Source organism: Vigna angularis, chromosome 10, assembly GCF_016808095.1.
Source record: "Vigna angularis cultivar LongXiaoDou No.4 chromosome 10, ASM1680809v1, whole genome shotgun sequence".
In the NCBI taxonomy this organism is placed as follows: Eukaryota; Viridiplantae; Streptophyta; class Magnoliopsida; order Fabales; family Fabaceae; genus Vigna; species Vigna angularis.
In genome coordinates, this window is record NC_068979.1 from 18,769,451 (window position 1) to 18,783,887 (window position 14,437).

At 31.9% G+C, this 14,437-nt stretch overlaps 1 pseudogene; it reads right to left on the bottom strand.

Moving 5' to 3' along the window:
* Positions 1-248: 248 nt before the first annotated feature.
* Positions 249-12,997, bottom strand: LOC108335444 (WAT1-related protein At5g40210-like; annotated as a pseudogene).
* Positions 12,998-14,437: the final 1,440 nt, after the last annotated feature.

Consider the following 14,437-nt stretch of genomic DNA (forward strand, 5'->3'; position numbering starts at 1 on the left):
TATATATATAGATATATATATATATATATATGTATATGTATATATATATATATATCTATATATATACATATATATATATATATATATATATATATGATCGACATAATTGTATATTACCTTTTTCGTCATCCCTCCCTCAGGTAGATACCGATATGTTTTTATCTAAATATACTAATTATGTGAATGATATATAATGCACTCAATAGAATATGTTAAGAAATGAAAGGAATATTAAAGTTGTCAGGCACTTAAATGTACTCAATAAGCAGAACTTAAATGTGAACATACAAATTACGTGGAGTTTTTTTTTTTTTTTTTAAATTAACACGGTCACTTATATCACATAAATATATAAGAATAAAGTAGAAATAAAGAATGTACTACGGCTTATTTGCCATGAAAATTTTATTCAAGAATTGGCAGTTGCTATAGTTGTGACCGGTATCAAGCACTCTTGAAATGGAAGGCAAAAACATTTAAGATATTGGACTTCACTTCAACTATCTAAGAATGCCTGTCTCCATCAAAGGATAAAAGTCCTCAAAGCTTTTATGTTATCATTGTGTCTTTGCTTGTATGCAGTAAGAGGGTGGTTTCAGATGAAGGGATAATGCCATAGGCTCCATCTTTTTGACTAGTCTTATTTTCCTCTTGAGCCTGACCCCATAATACAGCATAAAATCCGATAGCTATTACAGCACAACCTATCACACTGCACAATGAATCAAAATCCAACAACTTATTAATTACGAAAAATCTAACGTTATTAATTTCTTGCTATGCATGCACATACCTTCCAAGATAAAGAGTGTCTCCCAGAAATATAATCCCCATAACAAGTGCAAACACAATTCCTAAAGGACTGAACATAGCAACATATACAGCTCCCATCTTTCTACATGCCCATGCATCAACCACACCTCGTGTACATACTGTTATAATGGCCTGCATACAAGAATCACAAAAATAACTACAGCAGTAAAATAAGGTCCGAATTGTGCAAAGTTATTGGTCTGCTGCATCAAATAGTTTGTTCTGCAATAAATCCAAACTTACTGTACACAATATGCACACCAGTTCCATATCAGGCTTAAGTATCCATGCCTTGGGATTTTTCTCTGCAATGAAAGCAACTACGAAAGATAGGAATAAAGAGAAACTGGTAGCAATGCTAATTAGAATTAGCTCCTCTGGGTAGTCCTTAATTGTCCATGTCTGCATCAAAAGACTCATTTTTGTTATGTGTGAGGACAAAATGACATTGCAGAAAAAAAGTACATAAGAGAATTAGAAGAATGGAAAATGAATAAAAAGATTTAGAGGGACTAAATTTGACCTTAAACTCTTTCAGAAGAACTAAAAACATGTTTGTTCATAGGAAAACTTACCCAGCACAACAAGTATCCTAATCCTAAGTAGTATGATCTGACAAGGTTTATTGAACGATATTAACCTAAAATGATTAAATAATATTGTATGAAGTATTTATTATATAACTATCATATATTAACCTAATATATCACTAAATTCTCAATAGTTTAATTATGTTGTAATATTTTTTAATATTATATATATATATATATATAAAGACATTATTATTATTATTCTTTTAATTTAACATACTATCCTTCCGGAGTTTTTGGTGAGAGTTTCCAAGTTGTTTTCCTTGCCTAGTGTGTATAGAGCTAATATGAAGAAAATTGTGTGCTTGTTGTTTCAAGAATATTATAAATGATTTTATACTTAAAGTAATTTGAGTATGTGATAATAACGATGATTGTTATGAGGTGATTATGTGTATATGTATATTTATGGTTTGTAAACATGTTTATGTGTATGTTTATGGTTGATGAATATGATGATGATGAGTATGTCTTGATCATGTGCATGATAGATATACGTAATTCCATGATTCTTGTGAAGATATCCCATGGTAGTGCCCTGTAGTATTTGTATTATTGTAGGAGCTCAGTTTTCGGGATTTTCCTGACACTCTAATGGTCATTCATTCTCAAGTAGAGAGGGGATCATGTGGTGAGAGTAGCAGGTTCAAGTATGAAGGCCTTTACCTTAGACAAAGAGTGTTTTAATGGTCTAATCTTGTGTGGTAGGTTGGGGTGGGCCAATTGTTCCACCATTACAAGTGTACAACCCGTCATAGCTCGACAGTAATGCATGTATTCAGATTTTGAGTCTAAATGTCTTAGCTATTTAGGTGTTGTGTTTGGTTGAAATGAAAATGTTATATGCTGCTTTTAGAATTCCATGTTTTATCCTTTTGGATATTAGTTTACCCTTGTTGTATTGTTTGTTTGTTTGTGTTTGTTGTATGTGTGGATTATCACCATATTGGTGTCAAACAAAGGTAAATGATGTTTCTATGGAGGAGGTACTATGGACAGATGACACGAATGTATATTAATAACACTCTATTTTTGTATATTTTTCATTGTTAAAAATAATTTCTTAGGGTTCTTTAGCTTTTATTTTTTTAGAAATAGAATAGTTTAGTGTAAAATGGTAAAAACAGTTTTTTAATAAAAATTTGGTTAATTTTCTCTTTTTAAGTAAATAAAATTAGTTTTTCAAATAAATAGATTTTTTTTACAAAAAATTTAGAAAACAAAATAAAAATATATTTTAGAATTGGTTATATTTTTTTACTCTTCTTTAATACATATTTTTTCTTTTTGCAGACTTCTTTTTGGGCTGGAATTAAGTAGCTGCATTGAAATTGGGTCGTTGTTAGGTTTGACTGATGTGCACCAGCTGCGTTCTGGTTTCTTATTGGACTGTTGTTGGGCTGCTAAAGCTGCTTTGAAGCAGTTGGGCACTACTTTGAAGCAGTTGGGCAAAAGTTTGTTAAGAAAATATGGATTGGGCTGGCTAGACCATGGGCTCCAATTAGTAGGACGACGCCGGTTTGGCATTGTTGCTGCATAGGAGTCTCTTCCCCTCATTTTCATTTTCTAAGGGGCTTGAGAAATTCACTTTAGAGAGGAGGGAACCCATAGTTAGGGCTTCGAGTAAGAGAGCTGGAGGAGCACATCCTGACTTGAGAAGATGACGCCAAGCTCGCGATGCTACCCGGAGAAGAAGACCTGACTGGAGCTGCCACGTGGAAAGAATCAAACGGCCAAAGGAAATCAAGGATGCAAAGTGAAGGTTGGTCGTCCGATAATGAAGTGTAGTGAGCAAGGTTTTCCCTTTTCCTTCTTTCATTTTTTTTCAACCCTATATAAAGGGGTTTTTCCACCAAGTAAATAGGCTGGGATACTTTTTTTTTCGCTACAAGTTTTACATTCTTTATATTAGGGTTTTTAGTCTTAGTTGCTACTGGATTTCGCAGAGGATTTCATGAGAGTGACATATCGTGTGCTTCCTCTGTGGTTTATGGTATGTTTGTAATGTAGATTTTGATTCTAATAAATTGTTGATTCTGTTTTCGATTCCTTATTTCAATTTCTATTTTCTTTTTCACTTTTCAATTTTGTTCCTATTCAGTTTATGATTTCTGCAAGTGTTTTGTTTTGAAAATGAGTTGAACTCGTACATCTGCACATCTGTGATTCCTTTTTGGAATTAAATGACTCCATAGTGAGCATGAATTATCGAGATGTCTTCTCGAGTGGGATACGAGTTCAATGCATAAAGATTCTACATCAAATTTATTTTCTATTCTTTTCTTTTTTATTATTTGTACTATGTGTGATTTCAATTTTTTAATTGGACTTTGGTTGTGAAATGTTAAGGAAAACATACAAATTTCTACATCTGTTTTGGATGTAATAGGACCCCGAAGTGGGCTTAGATTTTCAAAAGGTCTTCTTGAAATATGTTAAACTTCATAATTGTTAGACTAAGTCCAATTTTAGTCTTGTATTTTCTTTCTTGTGAAATTGTGCATTTACCTATGAATTCGACTATTCTTTGAGATTGTTCTTTGCTTTTGATAGTGATAGTTGAAGTGTAGTTTGAGTTTTGATGTTCTGGTTGTTTACTTTAAGTATTTTAGAGTTCATGATGGTTTACTTTTGTTTCAACTTTTATATTTTTGATGTTTTCATTTTTGTCCAGTTATAATTGATTCCTACCATTGCATTTTATTTGTTGCATGTGTCCTTAAGTTCTTTTAAGTAGATTGATTCAAACTTTTAGTGTAACATATACATACTATTCATTTGTAGGTTTAGTTGCATCATTTAGATATTGCATTTATAGTTTTTAGGTTCTGTTATTAGGCAGTAACAATGTTCATTAGTTTAGGATAATTTTAGTTGCACTTAAATGTTCATATTAGCTTAGGTCATGTTATTGTTTCTATCTTAGGGAGCTTAGATTTCTATTTTTTTTATTTCCCTTTTATTTCATATTCTTTCTTCTTCTAAAATGATTTTAGTTTTAATTCTTTTCTTTTTAGTTTCATTCATTTTAATTTTTCCCACCTGTTTAATAGTTAGTAAATAGAATAAAAGCAAGAATTAACTAAACACTTAAAACTTAATTGTACCGAGTCAAAGGATTGATACCTAAGTTATCCCTATACTTCATTAGTGGGGAAATCTAGCTTTGTTCTGATTTTGTGCGACCAAAACCAGTTTAACATATATATATATATATATATATATTTATATATATATATATATATTAGTTTGTATGTTTTCTTTTGGTAGCTTTAAAGACCAAAATTTGCAATTAGTTTTGGATTGAAAATTTGTATATAAAGCTTGAGTTATAATTATATTTGGATAACTATAATGATACTTATGTTTCTTATATGTTAACTATTCTAGTGTATTGGATTGTGATGTTTCCTTAATAGTATATTATACTATTTAAATGGGATGTTACATTTTCTGTATCAGAGCAACTCATCCTTTGTATAACCCGAGGGTTATGGGTTGTGCCTTTTCAGTGTAGAGTTTAGTATAAATAGTGTGGTTTCTCATGTTTTTTGAGTATACATTGTAGAGTTTATGTATCTCACTGGAAGTATTGAGGACAGAAAATGTCTCGATAAGAGTAATAAGGGTGCACACTGATGACTATATCAGAGTTGTCTGCTAAGGATTCGTCTGGTAAGGAATCGTTTAGTATGGAGTTGTATGGTAAGGAGTCATTTGGTAAGGAGTCGTCTGGTAAGGAACCGTCTACTAAGGAGTTGCCTAGTACATTGCCTGGTAGGGAGTCGTCTGACAGATCGTCTGGTAAGGAGTTGTCTGGTGGTAAGCGTCTAGTGGTAGGAATTATTTGATAGGTTTCGAATTTGGGGTTTCGATCATCAATTTTGGATGTTCTTTAGGTCATTTTGGGGATTTTAGACCCTTTCGAAGCTGTTGATGAGGTTTCTAACCTGTTTTTCTTTTCTAGTGTTTGGATCGAGCTACTATGAAGAAATTTGTGTTATTGTGTGGTTGTTGTTTCCAAAATATTAGAAATGATTTTATACTTGAAATACTTTGAGTATGTGATGATAATGATGATTGTTATGAGGTGATTAATTGAGATGTGTATATGTATATTTATGGTTTGTGAATTTGTTTATGTGTATGTTTATGGTTGATGAATATGATGATGATGAGTATGCCTTGATCATGTGCATGGTAGATGGAAATAATTCCATGATTCTTGTGGAGAGATCCCATGGTGATGCCTTGTACGTAGTGTTTATATTTGTTGTAGGACTTCATTTTTTGGGGTTATCATGACACTCTAATAGTCATTCATTCTCAAGACGAGAGGGGGATCATGTGGTTAGAGTAACAGGGGGATCATGTGGTTAGACAAATCTTGTGTGGTAGCTTGGGGTGGGCCCGTTCTTCCACCATAGTTCGACAATAACACATGTTAAATTTATAACTATTGATGGGTTACTTTGAAAATATTTATTTCAATTCATACGTCTTGAGAAATAACCCATGTAGCAGCCTGTGATACATGAAAATGATGACATGGTAGAAGTAGATGATGATCATCTAACAAAGCTCATGGCAAAATTACCTAGATTGTCTAAAGGACCAGTAGAATTGTACTAGGGTTTAAGAGTATTTAGCCTCTAGTGTCATGTGCTAGTATATATATCAATTTAAATGATGCACTAGAGATCATTAGGGGTGACAAGATGTTGAATATTTCAATTCTTCAACTATGGTGCATGTAAGATATCTCATTGTCTTCCATACTAATTATATTTAGATTATTAGGTTTTAACAACTTAACTTTCTTATTATAGGTACATGGACACAGTCATTGTGGACCAAGGTTGGTCTTCGATGTACGACTTTGTTGAACCTCATATGATTCAACCTTCTGGTAACATACTTGACAGCAAACAAAATTATTTGCAAACATGGATGACTGAATTAAATAGAGATATATACCTTGCGACATACATTGATGTGTCACTAGTGTAGTCAGGGGAAACGACAGCGGTTATTTTCGCTGGTAGGCACCGGTTTCTGAACCGAGGCATATTCAGGCGAGGTAAAAAGTGATAGACTTTATGCCTTGGTTTAGAACAGAGGCATAAAATGGTAGGATTATTCCTCGGTTCGAAATTAACCGAAGCAGTAATATGTTTTTTTTTAAATATTTTTTTTCGCGCCTGCCTCGGTTCCTGATGAACCGAGGTCGTTTCTCCCCCTCTCCTGAACCTCCATTTCCTCTCCTACCTGTCCCTCGCCGACAACCAGTTCTTCGGCCCAATCCCCGCCTCCTTCTCCGCACTCTCCGCCCTCCGCCATCTCAACCTCTCCAACAACAACTTCAACGCCACATTCCCCTTGAACCTCGCCCTCCTCGCCAATCTTCAAGTCCTTGACCTCTACAACAACAACATGACCGGTCCCTTCCCCCTCGCCATCGGCGCCATGTCCCTCCTCCGTCATCTCCACCTCGGCGGCAACTTTTTCTCCGGCCAGATCCCTCCCGAGTATGGCTTCTTGCAGCACCTAACAAGCTCATGGGAAACATCCCCTGGAGCTTGGAAACCTCACCGCGCTTCGCGAGCTCTACATTGGCTACTACAACGCTTACTCCGGCGGCATCCTGCCGGAGATTGGAAACCTGTCCCAGCTTGTCCGTTTCGACGCCGCGTATTGCGGACTCTCTGGCGATATTTCGGCTGACCTCGGAAGGCTTCAGAATATGGACACGCTCTTTCTTCAGGTGAATGCACTCTCCAGCTCGCTCACTCTTGAGCTAGGGAACCTGAAGAGTCTAAAGTCGATGGATTTGTCGAACAACGTTCTCTCCGGCGAGGTTCCGACGAGCTTTACGGAGCTCAAGAATCTAACTCTGTTGAACCTTAACCGTGTAGGAGTTAGCCGTCAGCTCCAGCTCCTCCTTCTTCGTTTGTGAAGTGTGTAGTCACTTTCAGGGTCAACCATTATGCAACATATCCACCATTGATGAAACTGAAGTATATTTGTAAGATTATTATCAATGAGTGAAGGACATGCTTGGTTGAGGTGCAATTAATAAAAGAGGAAGTAACCTTGTTGTTTTTTAGGGTTAGGAGTGGACGAAGGAAAAGTTGGAGGTGGTGGACCATGGGATGGGATGGGATGAGACAATGTCAGGGATTCAGTATGTTGGTGAGCAATTGCGTGCACACAGATTCATGCCATTAATGTATTCCCATCTTTCGTACTCCTCTCATCTTCTTTCATCCATTCTTTTTGTCTTCTTCTCTCTTCTCTCTCTCTCCTTTCCTACCTAACTTCTCCGTCTTAGGCCTAGGTTCTGTACTGACCGAGGCATAAACCTCTTTCGACATCGGTTATGTATAGAACCGAAGCACAAGATCATGTGTTAGGCCAAAACTCAGTTTTGCAGAGGCGCAAGTGACTTTTTCAAAGAGTATTAGGCACCGGTTATGATTTGAACCGAGGTAAGATGCTCTATATGCTTTGGATATTCTTAAACCGGTGCATATAAGTTTGTGAAAACTACAAGATTTCCACTGCTTTCGGATAGGCTTCGGTTTTTCTTTGACCGAAGCCTATTAGGCGAGTTTAAAAGCATATTCTTTTACTAGTGTGTATGTGTTACAAAATGTAAATAGGTCTCATTGGCAATTGATGGTTATCATTCCAAGACAATGTAAAATTTTATAGTTTTGTTCCTTACACAGGAGGATGAAAAATGACTTGAAATTCATGCTACAAGCGTAAGTGTTTCTCTTTTTATGTTTCAAATGTTACAAATCTATGTTGAAATGGTCTTTTTTATGATGAATATAGTTATATTAATATTATCCTATGTTTTCAATGTAAATAGAGTTATGGGTAAACTTAGAGGTTAGCTAGTTCAAATCCCATGTCCAAAAGTTATAACTCATTTATAGTTCTTATTCATTTTCTATGTTATTGTATGATTTACATGTGTGACTATTTAGTTTGTCATTTTAGTGTAACAAGCAGCTACATTTATGGGAACGTGACTACTAAGTTATGTCTTGGATTAAAACCATTATTCGAACAAAAATTACAGATGACTGGATTGAGGTAATGATACTTACCTTCCATACATTACAAATCAAATTAACCTTTGAACATTTGTATGAAAATATAATGAATTTGACTTAACTTTGCAATGCTTCAAAAATACATAACCTATATCAGAGGACACAATTAAGAAGATATGACAAGAGTGAGCAGCTTATCTTCTGCAGAGATAGACTTAGGACCCATCGTCATCCCTTTAGGAACAAATTTATTGTTGCTGAATATAAAAACTAACTTACTTTTGATAATTTAAGTTTTGGATTGCTTTTTAGATTGTTTAGTATTATAATGACTTGAAACACATAATATATATAATTTTGTGATGTTTTTGGAAACTTTTTCTGTATTTCAGGTGTGGTTTTATTGTAAAAACAAATTTATTTAAGAAAAAAAACCAAGTGAGACGTCGATTAGTGTCAAAACCGACGTCTAAATGCTTCCAGTGGCTCACCCTAGACTTTTCTTGCTCAGTGGGGCAGAGGCGCGCTTAGCACAACTCAACCTCCGTTTATAGGGGGCTCTGACGTCAATTGATGTTCAATGAGAAATTTGACGTCAAATTAACGTCTCCCAATATGACGTTAGAACTAGGTTGGACATTGAATGTCTAAAATAACAAACGTTAAAATTCTTTTTTGCAGTAGTGGATGATTATGAAGTAGACGAGAGAAAAAAAGAAAGAAAAAAAGATGAGGTGGAAGCTTTACTATAAGTTACACACATCTTAACAAGTGACAACAAATCTGAAAAATTTATCAGTAACCAATTTTCTGATTAATTTTTGACTGTAAGTAATATGTCAATAAATTCAAATTAGTAACGAATTTTTATTATTAACAATAAATTAAACTCATAATTAATATGTAATTTTTATATAGTGTGAATATCTTTGAAAATCTCTTAATCATCTATAAACATAAATATCCATTTTATTATCGCCTAGTGTATGTATGTATAGGGTTTAGTTAGAAATAAATTCTTAATGTAGATTATAGTTTGAATGGGTGGTTAAAGCTATTTACCTGAATAACAATTAAGACTGAAGCAGTAAAGGTAGCAGTTGATAGGATACATCCTCCTAGTAGCCATTGTGATTGTTGAGATGAGAGAAATAAGTTGTGTCGCATCACATGAGTTGTTATAGGCAAACCTTTGTATAAAGTCACCGTTAATGCCCCTGCAATTGAGACCACAGTCCCAATGGTTTTTGCTTGACTGCTTCTTAGTTTTAGGTCCAGCTTTTCCATCCTAAATCCATCAATAGGTTCAACCTCTAATTACTTCATATAAATATCCAAACATCTGATTGACCTAGCATTTTCAGGAAGTAAATTCTTCTTCTAACAACTTTAATGGTTTTCCTCTTGTTTCGAACTTTCCTTCAGATTTTTTCATCCTTTTCTATTTCGTGGAAAAAGATAAATTAATCACATAGGTTGCCTCATTCTAAGTTTGAAGGTCCCTCAAATATATACACTTTATTATTTCGTAAAAGAATTATTAATTACAGTTTATCTTTATTAATTTCGTATTATAGTTTAAAATTTATATAATTATATAATTTCTTTATTATTATTTAATGTTAAAGAAAAAATATATATTTTTTATATTAAATTATTAATAATATTTTATTTTTGTTTTATTAATTAATTTTTGTAAAACATATTATGGCGTGGTTGAGATAAGAATGAAATATAAATTTTACATCTATTAAACAAAAAAAGACAAAAAAGCATGTAAAATTATGAGTTTTACTGAATTTAAAACGACCAACTCGTCCAACTTATATGAAATTTAAACTTTAAAAGAATAAATGTTTTTATGTCTCTCAATATTTTTTTAAATATTTTTTAGATATTTGATTTTGAATTTTTATTTTTAAATAAGGTTTCTACTTTGGATTGACCCTAGTTTATGTGCTTTGATTTACCTTTATAGCCATATGAATTTATTTTTATGTGGATTATTTTTATCCTGTGATTTTTTTAGCCTTGATTGATGTAGGTCAGGGCAACCCATATGAGCTGCATGAAATTGACTCAAATAATTAAAGAATTAATTGTAAATTGTAATATCAAAACAAATATCTAATACTAGTCCCTACCTTGTCGTTTATTTTCTCCTCCTATCGGCTGGTTTCCATTCAAATTAAACACGTGACAGATCGCTCAACCAACCAGTAAGAAATCTCTTTTTCTTCAAATGAATGACATTTAATACTAACTTTACTTGGAAGAAATCTTACGACAAAATGTAAGCAAAATGAAAAAAAAAATGCAATCACTTTATTGGATACTAAAAAAATAAAGAGTGGGAAAGAAATAAAGAAAATATATATAAACAAGTATAAAGTGATAAACACGTATATAGAATATGTTTAAATGAGTTTTTTTGTTACGTTCTTTAGGAGAAAAAATAAAAAATATATATTAAAACTAGTGTTCAAAAAGTTAAAATCAGTTTATTTATAATTTAATTTATTAAACAAATTTGCATTGCTTCTTGAAATAATTATTTTTTTAACCCATGTATAAATTAATTTTAACTTATAACAAAAGCTAATTTATTTATTATTTTATACTTTATCTCTTAAAAATTGTTATGCAACAACTTTCCTGAACATACCAAATAATCATTTTAAGTTGGTAATTAGAATCTATCATTATTGGCTTCATAGTAATTAAGTCAAAATATTATACATAATTCCTAAAATTTAATTAATTATTTTTAATTGAATGACGAAAAATGATAGAGTGAAAAGGAAAAAAAAAAGACAAAAGAAAAATAAAATATACTTATTTATAATTAATTTGTTATATTATTATATATTCCTTATAATAAAAAATATAACTATTAATAAAATATTTACAAGCATAGTCTAAATATTAATAGAATGTTTTTATCACATAATGTTTTCGCATAAATCTCTTCAAATTTACGTGGAAAATTTAAGGTATGTATAATTTTTCGTGTTTTTTATTTTACTTCTGTATCTACATTTTACTTTCCATATATTTCTCTCGTGCTTTACTTTCCATAATAACAAGACAGAAAATTTCTGGCTACCTTATAAATCTAGGTATTAACTTGTATTTATGTATATTTAAGGAGTATTAGACTTTAATTGTTTTTCTTCTTTAAAATAGAAATATCTAAATTTTGGAAAATAACATTAATTTTTCTCCAAACTATATAAAAAATAAGTAAATAAACTCAAGAAAAAATTAAACTGATTTCCCTTTTCCATTTTGTCTGACTCGAGTCTCTTTTGTTTCTATTTTTGGTTAAATATCTGTCACTAGTCCTTTCATTTTTTAGTCTCATGTTTTTCAACTCATTCTCTATCTTACTTTACTTTTAATTCTATATTTTTAAATTTTAAAAATACACAAAAATTATGCATCTAATATAAAAATTCTTCTTAGTTCCATATTAGAAGAGGGCAATCATATACATATATATTAACTAAAAAAAATTAACTCAAATTTTAACTATAAATTTGATATTACTTATCATTTTCATTAAGTTTAGTGTCAGAGTTTTAAACTTAACTCAATCTCATAAAACCGGTTTTTAAAGTGAAGTTTGCATCTCACTTAAATATTATAATTTGACCTTATCAGACTTCCAACCTCATTTAGAATATGTTAATACAATAATAAATAAATAATAAATTAGTAAAAAAAATAACGTGGATTGTGGTAAAAAATATGTATTACAATATTTCTTTTATTCTAAAATGATTTATTTCTGATACATTAATTGTGAATGTTTAACACATATCACACGGATAAAGTCGATATAATAATATAAAATCATTCTAAACTTAATTAGTTCTCACAAAAGTGGATTGATAAAGAAAAATTATTTGTACTTTTACATTAAAAATTGACTTTATATTTACTGAATCAAATAAACGTGCGTCTTACCAGAGCTATATCCAGACGGTTAGAATAGGCATTATAACAGTAAAGAATCGAAAACAGACCTGAAAACAACGGCGATTATGAAAGTGAAAGCTGGAATGAGATCTTCTGTGGCTGAGCTGAGAGTGGGGGAGCCATATCCAAGGCCAATATAAAAGAGCGTTTGAATGAAAACACTAGAACAAGAACAAAATCATTACAGAGGAAAATTACAGGAGAAGAAAACAGGATTTAATGTTGTGGTGTTAGTATACCCCAAGAAGCCAAGGAGAAAAGCTCTGAAGACAATGGAGTTATTGAGCGGTGGGGGAGATCTGTTTCTGTAACGAAGGGTTGTTGCGGTTAGCAGGAAACAGAATCCGAAGAGGTTGGAATAAGCAACGAAAACGAAATTGCTCATGCCACTGGACACAGGTTTGCTTTCACCAGAGTGTTCAAACCCACAGATAAAAACACTGCCGTAATCATCACCGTCGTTACGTCTCCGCTCGGCATTACTTTTGTCTCTCTGCTCTCTCTCCCTTTCTATCTCTTCAATGTCTGTTATGTTGTTTTCCGTATTCTCTCCCTCAGTGTAGAATATGACCACGTGACTATGGAATGTGGACACCATTTTTTCTATTAAATTTATTCGTATTTTTAAATATTAAAAAATGAAAAATAATTTTTTTACACATTTATCTTTTCTGAAAAAAAATACAAAAATTTATGTTTTTTGACTATTTTATTTTTATATTTTGTATATCAAATGAATATAAAATGAATATAAAAATGTTTCATGATATTATTATCTTTTTAAAATATCTCATGCTCTATCTTTCTTTTCTTTCTTTTTCTTTTTCTCAAACAATACCAACTAAACGAAATAAATCATGAAAAGAAAATCAATTATTGACTTTTCTTTTTTCAAAAGACGTCTGTAATAATGTTGAAAAACGTAATATAAAAATACTACAAAACATCTAAAACTTGTGGCATAATGTGAAGTAATAATATAAATAATGTGGCATACAATATTAAAATATTGTTATCTATCATTATAAATATTTTATGCAATAAAAAATAAAAAAATATAATTTATTAAATTTATTTATATTTAAAAGACTTAATTAGTAATTTTATTTTTATATTAATATTAATGAATTTTTCTTATTTATTTGTGTTTTAATATTTAGGTTTAATCCTTTTCGACATCTCTATTTATGTACGAATGTCTCAGATGGGTCATCGTTTTCTAAAGTGTATCAAAATGGTCCTTAATTTTCAAAATTGATATCAATTGAGAAAAATTGATGAGTGGATGCTGAGATGACGAACGAACGCTCGTCCACCAGCGAACGAACGCTCGTCGACCTCTTACTGTTGGATGACCGTTCGTTCCACACTGGACGACCGTTCGTTCGGGGGTCGACGAGCGTTCGTTTGCTGGTGGACGAGCGTTCGTTCGCTAGTGGACGAGCGTTCGTTCGTCATCTCAGCATCCACTCATCAATTTTTTTAACGCCGTCTAGCCAACTTAACGGAAAGGACTCAATTAATATCAATTTTGAAAATTAAGGACCATTTTGATACACTTTAGAAAACGAGGACCCATCTGAGACATTCGTACATAAATAGGGATGTCGAAAATTAATATCAATTTTGAAAATTAAGGACCATTTTGATACACTTTAGAAAACGAGGACCCATCTGAGACATTCGTACATAAATAGGATGTCGAAAAGGATTAAACCTAATATTTATTAAATAAAGTTAATTTGGTATTTTCATTAAATTTACGTTAATCTAATTTTAAGAAATCATATGTCAAAATTTTTATAGAAAGGTGAAAAAAATGTGAAAAGAGATTCTGAAAGAAAGACAGAGAAAGATAGATAGGTCAAGGAGTAAAAGAAGGTGATGAGACTATTATTAAAAGAAATCAATATACCTCACATTTTATTAAATAACTAGTATTTTACCCATATCAGAACATATTTATGTAAATATATATATATATATATA